This window comes from Benincasa hispida, chromosome 5 (genome assembly GCF_027475165.1).
Source record: "Benincasa hispida cultivar pf3 chromosome 5, pf3_genome.v1.1, whole genome shotgun sequence".
Classification (NCBI taxonomy): Eukaryota; Viridiplantae; Streptophyta; class Magnoliopsida; order Cucurbitales; family Cucurbitaceae; genus Benincasa; species Benincasa hispida.
The window spans coordinates 21,908,893-21,925,065 of record NC_143482.1 but is presented as its reverse complement, the minus strand read 5'-3'; positions in this window follow the sequence as shown (position 1 = coordinate 21,925,065).

The window sequence follows — 16,173 nt, the reverse complement described above, 5'->3', positions numbered from 1 at the left end:
TGACATCACTATAAACATGTAAATATACTAATGAGTAACTCAAACAATTGTCTCTAAATGTAGCTTTAAACCATTCTTAGACATCATTAAACATCATTATTCCCTAGTTGAGAACGAGCCTAAATGCTCTAGCTCCCAACGTTTATTACCGGCCAAGAGACCCATACTTCGGCCCCTCATTCATAATTGCCTACGTGCACGTGGCCATACTAAGTACCATTATATCTTAGGTACTTCAGCTCAGATACCTTCTCAAACTTGTCCTTCAGTATCGAGCTACTAAGATACCTTCTCAAATGTCCTTTGGTACCGAAGTATTTTGTAACATCAAATTAAGTTCCATTGCCTATCATTTACACAAGAACTCATTCTCTCATAGCCGTCTTCTAGGAAACATATTACAAAATTAGAAACTTAACTTTTGTAATGATTACATGACATACCTTGGCCTGTGCTACACATATACAAGCCGGGAAACATGCGTTAAGTTATTCTCCAACTATTTGTTGCTTGAGGGAGTATAAATTCATCATTAATGTCACTTTAACTAACTTGATCTTATATGCATAAGTACTAGAGACATTAATTCACTTAGTCACTCACCGCTCGTCAAGCTTAATGGTTTATACGCCTCTTCTAGCTCTTCTTGGCATGAAAGGACATAATTTTCGGTTAAACTACTTAGAATTCTTAGTAAAATACCTCAAATAATTCATTTATTAAAGGAAATTTATCAACCAAGATAGCTTTACTGGCGAGATCCCCATGAGCGAGATTGTAAAACCCGAACACTAATTGCTTTAAGTAATGTGATGTCTTCTAATGAGCTGAATGATGTCATGTCTTAAGAAGGATAGAAGATGGAAGGAAGAAGAAATAAGCTCTTGGGTAGCTAAGTGTAAAAGTAGGACAAAACTCGGTTAGGCTAAGGAAGGTCATGCTTGATGATGGAATGTATAGTAAGCATATGGATGAGACCATGGCATCTAATGAGGGGTAGTGCTGAAGTAATATTATGAGTGAAGTTAGCAAAAGAAAGTTTGCTAAATCTTAGCCCTTCATCACCAATAGTAGGCAAGGTGGCACAAGGAGGGTTCATGCTGGATTTTGGGCGGTGATGTGAGAAAGCAGGTCGAATTCATTAGGTCGGTTTGGACAAACTACTTAGGCCGGAGGGGCAAAATGAAGATAAAAGGTTTGTTTCTCAGGTGAATCTAGGCCATCAGTGAAGAATTAAAGCTCCAGGACGAATTAGGAAGCATTATGAGCTAAACATTTGAGGTAATATTTTTAACTCAGTTATAAACAACTTTGTAGAATGACACTTTTTAAGATGAGGGCTGGAAATCGAGTTATATATTTTTGAAGTTTGAACTGAAAATTGTTGAACAAGCAGGCAGCTGCTTGAATTGGAGCCAATGATGAATGTTTGAATCTCCAGATCCAACGGAGGAGAATTGTGAGCTGAAATTTTAAGGTAGTGTTTCTATCTCAATTCTAAACAAGTTGTAGAAGGAAGTTTCTTGAAAAGAGTTCTGGATTTTGCGTTATGAATTATTGAAGTTAAAAAAGAGAATTTGTGTATAAGCAGACAGCTGCTTGGGAGGAACAAGCAACCAGCTCACCATAGAGAGCGAGAGCGAGATAAGAAGCATGAGAAGCTCACTCGGGATGATAATCTTGCTACTTTTTGTGCTAATTCTCGCTCAAGAAGGAAATCTCGCTGGAAACTTGGGCTGAATCTCATTGGTGAGGAAGCAAAGCTTACTAGAAAAGGTAAGTCTCGCTAGGTTGAAGTTTGCAAGGAAAAAGCTTGATCTGGCTCATGAGGAGGATCTCACTCATGAGGATCTCGCTCATGAGGAAGATCTTGCTAGTAAAGTTGCCTTTGATGATGAAAGTTCTATTTGAGGTATTTTGCTAGGAATTCTAAGTAGTTTAACTGGGAATTATGTTCTTCAGGCCAAGAAGAGCTACGAGAGGCGTATAACCCGTTAAGAGGCCAACGAGTTATGAGTGACTATGTGATGAATTGATGTTTTAATGATTTAGAAACCATGATTTTCTTGAAGTTATTTCTCATGCTAAGTGTTAGAAACTATGATTTCTTTGAAGATATTCCTCATGCTAAGTGTTTAAATGAAGTGCCAAGCAATGTAATTGTGAAACTGTTTCTCATGCTAAGTAAAGCATGTTTTCCATGAAATTGATGTGATTTAAATATGTTATCTTGTTCAAATACTTTCAGATGTTTAAGTAACTCCATTTTTATGATGAACTAGTATGATGGATGAATTAGTATGATGATTTGAGCACTAAGCCTTAGTGTTCAACTAAATGTTTATGACTAGTTTTACTTAAAATGCGATACCGAAGGACATTTGAGAAGGTATCTAATCAACTTGGTACTGAAGGACATTCGAGAAAGACCGGACAAACTTGATACTGAAGGAAATTTGAGAAGGTATCTTAGCACCTCGATACTGAAAGACGTTTGAGAAGGTATCTGAGCAGAAGTACCTAAGGATACTGAAGGACAATGAGAAGGTATCCTAGTCAAGTACCTAAGAATACTGAAAGACAATGAGAAGGTATCCTAGTCAGGTACATAAGGTACGATGGTACTGAGTTACAACCACGTGCACGTAGGTAATACAACATCGAGAGACTGAGCAAAAGGGGTTCTCCTCGACTAAGGTTGACATTGAGGGTTAGAACTAGTGGTTCACTCTCAACTAAGGATAAAGGCAGTCATATATTCTCCTAGGCTAGAAGGATAGTTTGAAATTTCTAATGCTTATGAATGTTTATCAACGCATGATGTTTACTAATGTATGAGTTTTCTAAGTATGTTTTCCATGTCTAATGCATGCTAGTGGTTTTACAAGCTAGTTCAATATGTTTTAAGCCAACTTATTTCACAAAGTATGAAGCATGCGTTAGGGTTAAAGCTAATGTTGAATGAGGCTTGACATACTATGTTTTAAATACCTAAGGTTGCCAAAGTACATGCATTGGTATTTCTAAACATAATGAATAGGGATACTGAAGGTAGTGAAGGTATCTAAATAAATGTATCTAAGGTGTTGACGGTACATAGAAAACTTCATATGTATGTAGGTAGGTCTGAATGAGAGGCTGAGGTATGGGTCTCTTGGCCGATAATAGGCGTTGGGAGCTAGAGCAGTGTATGCTGGTTCTCAACTAGGGAATAATGATGATTATTGATATTTAAGAGTTGTTATCAACGTTTATGTTTTAAGGATGTTGCTTGAGATGCCATCGGTATATTTAAAGAGATCAACGTAGGGATCTCTTCTAGCCATAGTTTAATGTGAACAGGTCGAAGTAGAGGTCTCATCTGGCCATGGCTTGACATTGGGAATTAGAGTAATGAATGTTCATTCTCAACTAAGATTCAGGTTTCAGATACAATGGTTTAAAAGATTTTATGTACACGTTTGCTTGGTATATTTTAAGTTCCAGTATTATGTTTTCAAGCTTTCGGTTTAAGCATGAGATTTACGTTTTATTAAGTCTCTCACTGGGCTTCTAGCACACGTTTTCAAATGTTTTCCTTTTCAGGTAGCAGCCAGTTCCCAAAAGACTTTCCTGCTGCTGTTTTGCCACTCAAAGAAACAGGTTAAAGAAAGCGTAATTGAAGATCAGTATTAGTTAGTACACATGTGTCTGTCTAGTGACTAGTATTATAGCACTTCAATTCATTACCAATATTATCTTCAAAAGGTGGTGTATTATTATTAGTTTTTAACATCATCAGATTTTTCAAATTACCTTATTTTGACTTAATGTAAAAATGATGTGGCATGTTGAGGTGACTACTTTTAGATGAGTTGGAAAACTTTACTAATATTATATTTTATTTTTTAATATCACAAGTCTTTTTTTCCTTTCTCCTTCCCCTCTTCTCTCCCTACATCTCCTTCTTACTCGTCCGTGTCATTAGAACATTGTTTGTTGCTAAAATTTAGAAAATCTAAAGATTCAAATTAGACATTTGAAAGTATATAGAAGGAAACGGAACAAACTTTAATGTAGAACTAGAATCGTAATTAACCTAAGTTTTATTAGTATAATAAAAGATGGAGGATTCGAACAAGGACATCTTAGTTACTAACATATTTCATTTGATAAGCTCAATATCGCCAAAGTGGAAACTTTGTTTAATCGCGAAAGAGAATCGTGGAATCTAAAAGGCAACATATAGAAAACCATGTATACATAATATGAAAAAGAAAAATATATAAAATTTCAAAGTAGGAACCTACCTAAACAAAATATTTAACTTCAATCGTTACGTTTTTAATTTCTATAAACACTAAAATATCAATAAAGAAGATAAAATTTTAGGAAAAACATTCATAACATATATATACGTATATAGCATTTCTCTATAATGCATATACATTAAATTTACTATTATATTCGATCAATAACTAAATTCATCTTTTAATGTATGATATGTTTTTGAAAATTATATGAAGTAACAAAATTAATTAGTATATTTATAACTTTAGTAAAAGTTTTTTAGGTTTTCGAACATAGAAAAGAAAATATAATTTTCTTTTTTAAAATCTAGATTTTACTCCTTTAGTCCTGCTCTTCAAATTTTGATTGTTTCATTTTTTTTTATTTTGACCATTTTGATTTTTTTTTTTTTCTGATTTGGGAGATTTTCTTGATTTGCTACAAGGGTAATTGGTTTTAAATGGTAAATTGTTGTAAAAATGGTAAAGTATAAAAAAAATATCATTGTCTATTAGTAGTAGATAACGATAAACTGTGATAGACATCTATCAGTGGACTATATTTAGCGATAGATATTTATCAGACACTCATAAATTTCTATCGCGGTCTAAATGTGATAGGTAGTGATATTTTACTATATTTGTAAATTGTTTAGCCAGTTTTCTAATTTTGAAAACACCCCTTGTTTTAATCTATATTTTTTTCAAGTTGGCACGATTTTCTTTGTTTTAGGTTATATTTTCTAGTTTTAAATTTGATTTTAATGGTATATAAAAAGAATAAAAATGAAAATAGTATTATAAGAGAGATATCCCCATTTTATGTGTCCCCATATTTTTTAGTGCTTTTTGGACTTTTTTTATTTATATTTTTTGTTGTGCGACGTTAATTTGCAAAACATAAAAATGGTATCTATGACTAAATTTTAGTAATTTCCTTTGTTATTGTTGCAACTATCCCATATATTTTCTACCATTTTAAGCTAAACTATTTTACTATAAATCCTGGTATATTTTTCATGCAAATAAACACAAACAAATACAAAAGCTTCCCCATTCCCCGCCCCTATTTGGATCCACGTACATACATCCATGTGCTCATAAATTAGAAGAAATGTATTTGTCTGTAATACACATAAATCATATATGACTTTATTTCACTATTAGAGCACTTTATTTCAAACTTACGTTGTTTACAAAAATTATAGCACTTCAATTCATTACCACTATTATCTTCCAAAGGTTGTATATTATTATTAGTTTTTAATATTATCAAATCTTTCAAAGTGTTCGTTTTGATTTCCAATGGAAGATTTTGCATAGAGAGAGGCCGCATAAAAATTAACATTGACTGCGATAAGATATAGCCAATTGATTGATTAAAATATTTGTTCTATCACTAAAAAAATGAAAAATACAAATATTATGATCAAATTTTGCACAAGTCGGAGCTTGATTAATTCATTAACTATTGAATAACTTATTCCAAACTCATATTTACAAGAAAAAATTTGATGTAAAATTTTTATAAATTTATCTATTTCAATAAAACTAAACTTCGTGGAAAAATAAGTTTAACTGGTGCTCAAATTAACTAATTAATACCTTTGGTTAAATTCATATATTTTGCAAGAGAAAAACTCTAATGTCATTTTTGTTTAAAAGTTTTCAATTTTGTATGTATTTGATTTATAGTTTACTTATTCCATGAAACAAACTTTTTTTTTTCTTTTTATCGATCCTAAAGCTTTTAAAGTTAAAATGGCTAGTTTTGTTTTTTTTCACCATGTTTTTCACAAGTTCCAACCATTATTTGTAAAGTTTCTAAAAAGACAATTTAGTCCCTCTAGGTTTTCAAAATAGTTCTAAGTGGTCATTGACTTAATTTGACCGTTAGTTTGACGAATGTAAAAATGACGTGGTTTGTTGAGGTGACTACTTTTAGATGAGTTGGAAAACTTTACTAATATTATATTTTATTTTTTAATAGCACAAGTCATTTTGTCACAACCTGTCCTAGACTACCCTCTGAGCCTGAGGAAGGGTATGATTGCAGTAGTTATCAACCCTTTTGTTGACACTTATTGCCTAATAACTCTTGCAGAAATAGCTCTAATACCAAGTTGTCACACCCCGCCTCGAGCCCAGCTCCTGAGCCCTAGGTGAGGCATGATATTAACTGATAATACTTTGGCCAATCTACTAGTTTCCTTTATTATGTCTGCAGCGGAAAATATTACATGCTTTTATTAGAAACTAGTTTACAAATTCCAGTTACAATTACATGGAAACCCTATCCCGATAACCAATCTCATTTACAACTATATCTAAACTTATGGCAGACTTTAACCAACACCGCCACCTAGATTCATCAGCTACCTGCAAGGTAAACATAGAGACAAACCATGAGCTTTTACAAAGCTCAGTGAGTGGTAACACAAATACAAATGTTCCACAAATACAATCACGAGGTTCCCAAGTGAACCTTCAACGTAACATGAAGCTTTCACAAACCCACCTACACACACGGTAGATGTTTAACATACAATATCATAACAACAATAGGCTGATATGTGCTCATCCTTCATATGCGTCCATACGGTTGAAGGTGATGTGTTGGGGTGGCACGAGTGTAAATCCCCGAACTTAGGTTCCCTAGATAAGCATGTTTAGCCAATGGAATGTTATATTACATACTTATTAAATAGAAATTCATGTTGTTTATATGAATTATGAAGGAAGGGAAGGAAAAAAAATATATCAAATGAAGAAACTCAATCATTAGTCTTCTAGAGGCACTCAGTATGGAGTGACATGACAATTAATTCTTTGAACTCAGGAAGCGGCAGGAAGATTAAAAAGGGAAGTGAAACTTCAAAAGCATAGTTTTGACAATAGGCAAGAGTAAATTTAGCAAATTTGGTGCCATTTGAAAGCTGGGAGAATCTAGTTTTCAAGGTTGTCCTGCTGAAGAAAGATTGTAAGAGAAGAAGAAAAAAAGTGGAGAATTTGCAGAAGAGGTAGAACCACAGATTAATCAGGGCCCGAGGTGAAGTTTGGAAGTTCCAAGCCAAACTATAAAGAATTCTGGGCTGAAATTTTAAGGTAAAGAAGTTAATCAAATCTAAACAAATTTGTAGAAGTAAGTTTATTGAAAAGAGCTCTGGATTTTGAGTTATGAATATGTGAAGTTATAAGAGGGAATTGGTGCATAAGCAGACAGCTGCTTGTGAGGAACAAGCAAGCAGTTCATCACGGAGAACTATAGCAAGATTTGGGCATGAGGATCTCGTTTATAAAGGAAATCTCACTGATTTTGTAAGGAGGATCTCGCTCTAGAGGGAAATCTTGCTAGGAATTGAGGTGAGTATCGCTAAGAATTTCATAGGAAAAGTTTGATCTCGCTCTAGATGATCTCGCTGGTATCGCTCTAGAGGAACTCGCTAGTATCGCTCTAGGGGATCTCGCTAGCATCGCTCCAGGGGATCTCGCTAGCATCGTTCAGGAGGACCTCGCTAGCATCGCTCAGGGGGATCTCACTAGTAAAGCTGTCTGTATTGATGGAAGTTCCTTTAATAAATGAATTATTTGAGATATTTTACTAGGAATTCTAAGTAGTTTAATCGGGAATTATATCTTTTCAGGCCAAGAAGAGCTAGAGGAAGAGTATAAACCAATAAATGCCTGACGAACGGTGAGTGACTCAGTAAACTTAAGGTTTCCAATACTCATGCATATATGATCAAGTAAAGCACAGTGACATTAATGACATATTTAAATTTCCTCAAGCAACAAGTGGTTGGAGAATAACTTAATTCAAATTTCCCGGGTTTTATGTGTGTAACACAGGCTAAGTTATGTTGTGTAATCATTACAAAAGTTGTGTTTCTGATTTTTATATATGGTTCCTAGAGGAAGGCTATGAGAGAATGAGCTTTTGTGTAAATGAGTGGCAATGGAACAACTCATGTGTAAATACTAGGCAATGGAACTTAATTTGGTGTTACAAAATACACATTTGATAACGAAGTACGCTGAGAAGGTATCTAACCAATTAGGTACCAAAGGACATTTGAGAAGGTACTTGACCAATTTGATATCGAAGGACATTCGAGAAGATATCTGGCCAATTTGATACTGAAGGACATATGAGAAGGTATCATAGTAGGTCGATACTGAAGGACAAATTTGAGAAGGTATCTGAGCGGAAGTACCTAAAAAATGATGGTACTTAGTGTGGCCACGTTCACGTAGGCAGGTATAAATAAGAAACCAAAGTATGGGTTTCTTGGTTGGTAATAAATGTTTGGGAGCTAGAGCGTTTAAGCTCGTTCTTAACTAGAGAATAATAATGTTTAATGATGTCTGAGAATGGTTTATAGCTACATATAGAGACAAATTTTTGAGTTTACGCATTGGTATATTTACATGTTTATAGTGATGCTACGCTTGTTGCTTTACGATTCTATAGTCACTCACTGAGCTTTTAGCTCACAGAATTTCTGTGTTTTCTCTTTTCAAGTAGTAGTCAGTTTCCTCAAGGTTGATTCTGTTGCTGCTTGCCACCGAAAGACTCGACTTATTAAAAGACTTAGGTTGATAATCCATTTATGTACACATGTTTTGTGAGGGACTAGGGTTTCTGTAGAAATGTTTGGGGCCACCTGTGAACCCCGAATCCCAATTTTACACTTAAGTGTGTTTTCTTATTTAAATTTTCTTAATTTTCCACTTAATTGTGAGTCTCTGTTTAAATTTGTATAAATAAGTTGAGTAGGTTGATGAGAAAGTTAGTATGAAATGGTGAAGAAGGGATGGGGATTTGAAAAGAAAAATATGGAATTGAGTTGGGAAAGTTGGGGAAAAATAATAAGTAGGTTGAGCTAGTGTGGAATAATATGAAAATTGAGTTTGTGAAATTTCGGCTAAGTATAGAGAAGTTATGTGAAATGGGTTATGGCTAAAGGACTAAGAAAAATGTGGAATTTATGTGAAATGTGAAAAATATGGGAAATTACTTTGGAAAAATTTGGAAAATCCGTGTAAAAGTATCAACAAAATGGTGAGCAAACGTGTACGGAGAACAATGTTCACAGTAGCTAAGAGCGAGATCGTTGAGAGCGAGATCATTGAGATTGAGACCAGCGAGATTAGAGAGGAAATGGGAGAAAACGAGATTGGATAGAAGATGGAAGAGAGCGAGACCAGCGAGAAAGCTGGAGAGAGTGAGACCAGCGAGAAAGCTGGAGAGAGCGAGAGTGGAGAGAAAAGTTAAAGCTGGAGAGAGCGAGAGGGAGAGCGAGATTGGAGAGAGCAAGACCAACGAGATTGCTAGAGAGAGCGAGAGTGAAGAGGGCGAGACTAGCGAGAAAGTGGGAGAGAGCGACACTACCGAGAGTGGGAGAGAGCGACACTGCCAAGAGCAGAAAAAGCGAGAGCGCCTATGCTAGCCTTGCTTTGTCCGATTCGAACATCACGCCCACGCCTTGCCTATGCATTGAACGGCCGAGCAAGCTTCTGGGCGATGTATTTGGACGCGTTGGGATGGATTATGCATGTAAAAACCCTAATTTGAATACAAAAAAAGCTCGAAGACGTAAGGCAGACGTCAATTAAAATCTAGGTGTCTGATTAAAAGAAATTCTTAAACCTTAAGAAATTGTGTTAGATGCGTTTGGGAAGAACACATTGAACCAAGGTGAAGTCAGCTTACGTTGATAAAGGGAGGATTAAACATTTGGCCATGCAGCCAAGTAGGTGCTGTCAATCCCACGAGCAATTTAAATGCCTATAAATAGAGAGTTGGGATTTCATTTTCAAATCACACAAAAATCATAAATTTCGTAGAGAAAGTAGAGGGCAGTGAGGGTTTAGAGGAATGTATCAAATTTGGATGAGGAGATCTTCCAATATACTCGTGCGTTTGGAGTGATTTCAAAGCCATCTGAAAGCTCTAGAAGTCTAGTTTTCAGAGTAGGGCTGCCGAAGGAAAAGGTTCAAAGGAACTGGGCTAGAGGTTGAGAAGAATGTAGAAGGGTCAGACTGTCAGATCAGTCTGAGCCAGTCTTGAAGATTTTGAGATTCCGGCCAAACCACGAAGAATTATGAGCTGAAATTTAGGGTAAGATTTCTAAGACATTTTAGAATAAGTTTGTAGAAAGAAGTATTTCCAAATAAGGTTCAGAACTATGAGTAATCTAAGTTGTAAGTTGAATCTGGATTCTAGGGGTAAAAAGGGGACCCGAGGAGCTACTAGAGTGAAAAGTTCCTAAGAGTTTGAAGTGAGTGGCTAAAATGTTTTTGAACTAAAACGTTTTTAAAATGTTTTGATTTTAAACGTTTTACAGAAAGGATGTTTGCGAAAATAATTCTCATGCCTACTAGTTTTCTAAAGTGGTTTCCAAGCAAGTTTGAATTGTGATTTGAACGCATGCATATTGTTGAAAAACTATTTACATATGTATATGTATTGATTTTATCCAGCATGTGTTACTATCTTTAAAGCCATGTTGTATATGTGTTATACTGTACATGCTTTAAAGAGAAAAGTTGTTTATAAATAGTTTTGGTAAAATGTGATGCCGAAGTACAAGGAGAAGGCATCCACCCAACTAGATACTGAAGTACAAGGAGAAGGTATCTATTGGTACTAAAGTACGTTTGAGAAGGTACCAAGCAAACAAGATACTGAAGTACGTTGGAGAAGGTATCCTAGTAGCTCGATACTGAAGTACAAGGAGATGGTATCTGAGTAGTAGTACCGAATGTGTGAAGGTACTTAGTATGGCCACAGGTGAATAAAGTCAAAGATTGAGCAAAAGGGTTCTCTCTGGACTAGTAGTTGGTGTTGGGATTATTTTATCAGATATACAGTACTTTGATTTGAGAAATGATTTTACTGTTTTATGTTTAAAATAGTTTTATATACATTACGCTTGGAAATTATTTATGCTGCAAAAGTTTATATTTCAGATAAAACTATTTTATGAAATTATGCATGAGAATTTACTATGTTTTCTCGGTCACTCATTGGGCATAAGCTCACCCCGTTTTCAAATGTTTTTGTTCCCCCCCCCCCCCTACAGGTAGCGGTCAAATCCTCTGAAGACAGCTCGGTATCTGCTCTGCCATTAAAGTACCAAAAGACTTGTAACCGTTTGCTAGGTGGTTACTGTTAATATTGTACACATGTTACTATTATTCATATAGGGACTAGGGTTTGTGGGTTTTGGGACTTGTAAATCTAATGTTGTAAATACTCTAAACATATTAAGTTTCTAAATTAATAAATTGTGGGCCTACAGCCGTCTCATTGCATATAATTTGTATTTGGTATCAGAATTATTTCGCAAGAGTTTTTAGGCAGTAAGTGTCAGCCTAAGGGTTGATAACTGCTGCAGTCACACCCTTCTTTAGGCTAAGAGGGTGATCTGGGTGGGGTGTGACACCACCTGTGAATATTTTTCTATAAAAGTGATGTCTTGGCTGTATGCTTGTAATTATGTAATCTTCGTAAGAACTTAAGGGGGAGGTTAGTTGTTTGCATATATTACTAATAATGAATAGGTTGATAACTAGATTAAAAGGCTTGGGTGGTGAGTGCTAGCAGTAGGGCTAGTAGCTACCATGGTCATATCCTCTTCTAGAATAAAAAGGATAATCTGAGAGGGGGTGTGACAACAAGTGCAAGCAATGCAAAGGGCATGTGAGGGCGCAAGGGTATGCGAGCGTGCGGGGCAAGGCATATGCTTGAGGGTGGCATGCGCGGACGCGAGGGTCGCGTTAGCCCCGATGGACGCGTTGGACCATGTGAGCTCCCCATGCGTTGATGCGATGCGAGCGACCTATGCATCGATGCCATGCGGCCGAGCATCCTATGCGTCCATGCTATGAGAGTGACCCATGGGTCGATGCCATGCGAGTGACCTATGCGTCGGTGCTGAGTGAGCTATACATCGATGCCAAGCGACCATCCTATGCATTGGTGTCGAGCAAGCTATGCGTCGATGCCGTGCGACCTTGCTATGCATTGGACGTTGATGATGACATGCATGATGGATACATTGGACATAGGCCATGAGATGAGCTAGGTTGAACGCATGGTGGTTTGCTCTTGCGATGGTTAAGGATTGCGGTAACTGAGTGAGTTGGGTTGCGTTGTAGAAGATGCAGTGCTGCTGTGTTGGAAACCAAAGGGAACTAAGGGTTGCTATGCGTTGATTGCATACTATGCGATGATATCTGGGGCTAGCAGTATGCATTGAAAAAGGGGTGTTGGTCATCATCCTAGTTGAACGCATATTGAGTAGGATGGATGTATATGAAGGATGAGCTCATATGAAGGTCGTCATCCTAACATGTGGTTTGTTGGGAAGAAATCATAAGCCCCATGCGTTGTCTATGTAAGAGAAGGACACCCAATTGATCAAATTTTTTGTTGATGGTGTGAGGTGAAGACACCTTAAGCATGAGGTGGAGAAGGCTGGAAGTTGGCAAACGCTAAGGAGAACACTTGGATGAGAAGTGTCGGACAAAGAGGGCTGTTGGATGCCTATAAAAGGAGAGGACGCCCCACTTCGACCTGCACATCAAGTTAATACTTAAAGATCACAAAGAGAGGGAAAAATAAGAGGAGGGAAAACAAATTATGTGTCGGAGGTACAAGCGATGCAAAGGAGGCAGAACTGTACGGACAGACGCAAAGGCCAACTTCAAACAAGAAGTTCTTCCAAACTCGTGCAAATTAGGTGATTCTTAGACAAAAAGCTTCTAAATTAAGTGTAGTTTCTGTGTGAGGACTGCCTTAACGAAATTTTAAACTTAAGGCTGTCAAAATCAAGGAAAATCGTGAGGTGCTCACCTGTAAAGAGACAGTTGGGCCAAGAGGAATAAATTTGAGACTCGAAACTTTTGCCAAAGAATTTTGAAGGAGAAACTTTAAGGTATTATAGACGTTTTCACACATTTTTTAAGAAAGAAATGTCTTAAGACACGGAAGCATTAGTAATCTAAGCTTAAAACTGAAATAGGATCCAACGGTGGAACCAGGGAAACCGGGTGAACTACGAAGAAAGTTCTCAACAACTCACTGTGAGTGGTTTTCTTCCTTTGTTCTTTTGAGCATATTGTGAATTAATATGTTGTATGTTATGCTATGAGATATGTATGATGTTGGGATAGTCAGGGGGTCTAAGGACCTAGAACCTGAGCCCAGAGCGAATCCTTACAGGATAGTCAAGGGACCAAGGAGTTTAGTGCCTGAGTCTTTGGGATAGAAAATCCTTGAATTGGGACGATCGGAGGGCCGACGGGCCTAGTTTCTGAGCCCATGATAGGAAGAGCTATGTGCACATAGGATGATATTGTAGTTATGATATTGTATGTTAAACATCTACCGTGTGTATAGGTGGGTTCGTGAAAGCTTCATGTTACGTTAGAGGTTCGCTTGGGAACCTCATGATTGTATTTGTAGAATATTTGTATTTGTGTTACCACTCACTTAGCTTTGTAAAAGCTCATGGTTTGTCTCTATGTTTACTTGCAGATAGCTGACGAGTCCAAGTTGCGGTGTTGGTTAAGGTCTGCCACAAGTTTAGATATAGTTGTAAATTAGATTGGTTATCGGGATAGGGTTTCCATGTAACTGGAATTTGTAAACTAGATTCTAATAAAAGCATGTAATATTTTTCGCTGCAGACATAATAAAAGAAACCTATTGGGCAAAGTATTATCAGTTAATATCATGCCTCACCTCAGGCTTAGGAGCGCGGACTAGGGGCGGGGTGTGACACTTTTTTCCTTTCTCCTTCCCCCCTTCTCTCCCTACATCTTTTTCTTAATCTTCCGTGTCATGAGGCCATTGTTTGTTGCTAAAGTTTAGAAAATCTAAAGATTGAAATTGGACATTTGAAAGTATATGGATAGAAATAGGACAAACTTTAAAGTAGAACTAGAATGGTAGATAGCGATAGACTGTGACAGACATCTATCAATGGATGATAATCGTGATAGACATCTAACAGACACTCATAAATTACTATCTAGTTTACTATATGTTATACGTAGTAAAATATTAAACTATAATTTTTAGGTTTACCACCCAGTTTTCTAATTTTTGAAACCAGCTCTTGTATTAGTTTAAAAGTTTTTTTTTTCAAGTTGGCTTGATTTTCTTTGATTTAGGTTATATTTTAGAGTTTTAAATTTGATTTTAATGGTATATCAAAAGAATGAAAATGAAAATAGTATTACAAGAGAGATATCCTCATTTTGTGTCTCTATGCTTTTTAGTGCTTTTTGGTCTTTTTTAATTTATATTTTGGGTTAAGCCTAACTCCTTCTTGTTCTGCAATGTTAATTTACAAAACTTAAAAATCGTTGGTAAGACTCAATTTTAGTAATTTTCTTTGTTATTGTTGCAACTATCCCATATATTTTCTACCATTTTAAGCTAAACTATTTTACTATAAATCCGAGTATATTTTTCATGTAAATACACAAAATAAATACAAAAGCCTCCAAATCATATAATACTCACCCACTAGAGACTGGATATGGAGAAGTCCTCGACAAAGTTTGATTTCTTGCTCCTAATGTTCTTAATTTCATAGGTATATAAATCGATTTTAATTAATTATAGCCAATATTTTATCTCTTTTCACAATAGTTATCTAATTGTATGACAATTAACAATTAAAATATTTCTGAAATATTGTCCGTATTAGATGCTAGAAATGTTGTAAACATTCCATGCAAAAGTCGCATTGATTGTTCTGATCCATGGGACTGTGATTGCAAGCTTAATCTATGTTTTTGTCACCCAGGATTCGAAAAGAAATTTCTTGACAATGCCTTTCCTAAATATTTGAGAGAAGAAAAGACGACTCCTTAAAGACTTTATGGAAGGTTAACCCATTCCCCATTCCTCGCCCCGGTTTGGATCCACATACATACATCCATGTGCTCATAAATTAGTTGAAATGTATTTTTCTATAATACACATAAATAAAACATGACTTTATTTCACTATTCGAGCACTTTATTTCAAGCATATGTTGTTTACAAAAATTATAGCACTTCAGTTCATTACCAATATTATCTTCCAAAGGTGGTGTATTATTATTAGTTTTTAACATCATCAGATTTTTCAAATGTCTTTATTTTGATTTCCGATGGAAGATGTTGTATAGAGAGGGGCCGCATAGAAATTAACGTTTACTATGTGGTAAGATATAGTCAATTGATTGATCAAAATATTTATTCTATCACCAAAAAAATGAAAAATGAAAATATTATAATCAAATTTTGATGTAAAATTTTAATAAAATTATCTATTTCAATAAAATTAAACTTCATGGTAAAATAATTTTAAGTTAACTAATTAATACCTTTTTTGAAATTCATATATTTTGCAAGAGAAAAAACTCTAATATCATTTTTGTTTAAAAGTTTTTCAATTTTGTATGCATTTGATTAATAGTTTACTTAATCCATGAAACAACCTTTTTTTTTTTACCATATTTTCCCCAAGTTCCAACAATTATTTGTAAAGTTTCTAAAGCGAAAATTGGGGTGACTACTTTTATTCATTAATTATGGCTTACCATGTTTTTCACCTCGGGCTTACCATGTTTTTCGCAAGTTCCAATCATTATTCATTAACTCTAGACTTTCAAAATAGTTATAAGTGGTCATTGACTTGATGTAAAAATGAAGTGGCATTTTGAGGTGACTACTTTTAGATGAGTTTGAAAACTTTACTAATATTATATTTTATTTTTTAATATCACAAGTCTTTTTTTCCTTTCTCCTTCCCCTCTTCTCTCCCTACATCTCCTTCTTACTCTTCCATGTCATTAGACCAGTATTTGTTGCTAAGATTCAACTTGGACATTTGAAAGTATAT